Source organism: Galeopterus variegatus, unplaced genomic scaffold, assembly GCF_000696425.1.
Source record: "Galeopterus variegatus unplaced genomic scaffold, G_variegatus-3.0.2 Scaffold14560, whole genome shotgun sequence".
In the NCBI taxonomy this organism is placed as follows: domain Eukaryota; kingdom Metazoa; phylum Chordata; class Mammalia; order Dermoptera; family Cynocephalidae; genus Galeopterus; species Galeopterus variegatus.
In genome coordinates this window covers 37,520-38,899 of record NW_007740671.1, presented here as the reverse complement: position 1 = coordinate 38,899, position 1,380 = coordinate 37,520, and the positions used below count along the sequence as shown (strand labels likewise).

Sequence of the window (1,380 nt, the reverse complement as noted above, 5' to 3'; positions counted from 1 at the left end):
CAAGCTCACTGCTAATGAGGTATGTCTTGCACCACAGCTGGCTGCTTTCCTGGGGTTAGACCAGCACTGCCTAGGAGCTAGTTTGCAAAAGAGACCTTTCCAACACCCTCACCCCTTTCCTACCCACCCTGCTGTCTTCTGTCACTTCCCCTTCTCCCCAATCCCCAAGTAACATGTTTCAGATCTGCATACAAATCCCCTAACACTAGGTCAATTTCCCTCAACTTGCCAGTTCACTGTTTACTTTTCTGTAGATAAGTGTAGTTGCATGGCTTTCTTTATTCAGTTTATTATTTAAAATCCTAAGTAAAATGATTGCTATGTTCTCAGTCCCATTTGGCATGAAATACTTGAAATCATTTGTGGAATTTGCCTTTTTCATTCTTTTAATCCAATAAATAAAATGTAGGAAAACTTGTTTAAGCAGACTTGGCCTTATCTGGGCATACTTGTTATCCTGTACAGGAATCTCCTTCAAATAGGGCTAGATTTTTTTTCTCCTTTTTTGGGGGGCTGTTGTTGGTTGGTTGGTTACTCTTACATGTTTTTCACCAATGCTATGAAAATAATTTTTTTCTTGAAATTTGCAATCACTCAGAGTTTAAGGAGCAGCCAAATGCTTTTTGGGGAAACCTAGAAAATCAGGATGTTGAGCAAGAAGGACAAAGGTCTGAGCCTACTTTTAATTTAAAATTTCCTGTGGGAAATTCAATGTGCTTGTTCAAAGGCTTGGCTGTGGTGCTCTGTCAGGGGCTGGCTGGGTGACTGTTTGCTCAAGTTCGGTGACAGAGCCCACCATGAACACCCTGTACTTAATTATTAATGGGTTTGATTTCACAGGAAGCTTGGTTTAAATGCCTCTAACAGTTGAGGGAGGATGACATGCAGCTTCAGCCAATCGTGTTAATATAAGTACTTAGTTGCCTGCCCACTCCTACTTTAGTTTTCTTGTTAGGAAGAATCAGAAAAATCCTCCTCTGAGGAGCCAGGGGCAAGTCACCTGTGTCCTGGGTAGGCTTGACATCAGATTGCCAGCGGCTGAGTTGGCCAGTGGCTCATAGGACAGAGAGGGGATCCTGCCAGGTGGCAGATGTGTCAGGCAGGGAGCTGAGGAGGGTGTGGGCTTTAGGGCATGGTGACTTTCAGGTGCGTATGGAGGGAGTGAAATGGTACAGGACAAAAGCACTTGATTGGACTTGTTCTTTTCTTCTTCTGAGATATATATATCCACCTACACTCACATTCCTCTTTAAATTCATAATTTAAAGTTTGCTCCATTTTGCTGTAATGTACAGTATTTTACTATAACCTGTAACTCACTAAAATGGCAATTTTATTTACTTTCCTGTTTGTTTTGTTTTTAATTGTCATTACATTTCC

The 1,380-nt window shown here is 41.6% G+C and overlaps 1 protein-coding gene across 1 annotated transcript in view; it reads left to right on the top strand.

Moving 5' to 3' along the window:
* Nucleotides 1-1,380, top strand: part of LOC103582001 (mitogen-activated protein kinase kinase kinase kinase 4-like) — a gene marked incomplete at its 3' end in the record, with an annotated part of 22,420 nt that overhangs the window by 657 nt on the left and 20,383 nt on the right. The window lies entirely within an intron of this gene.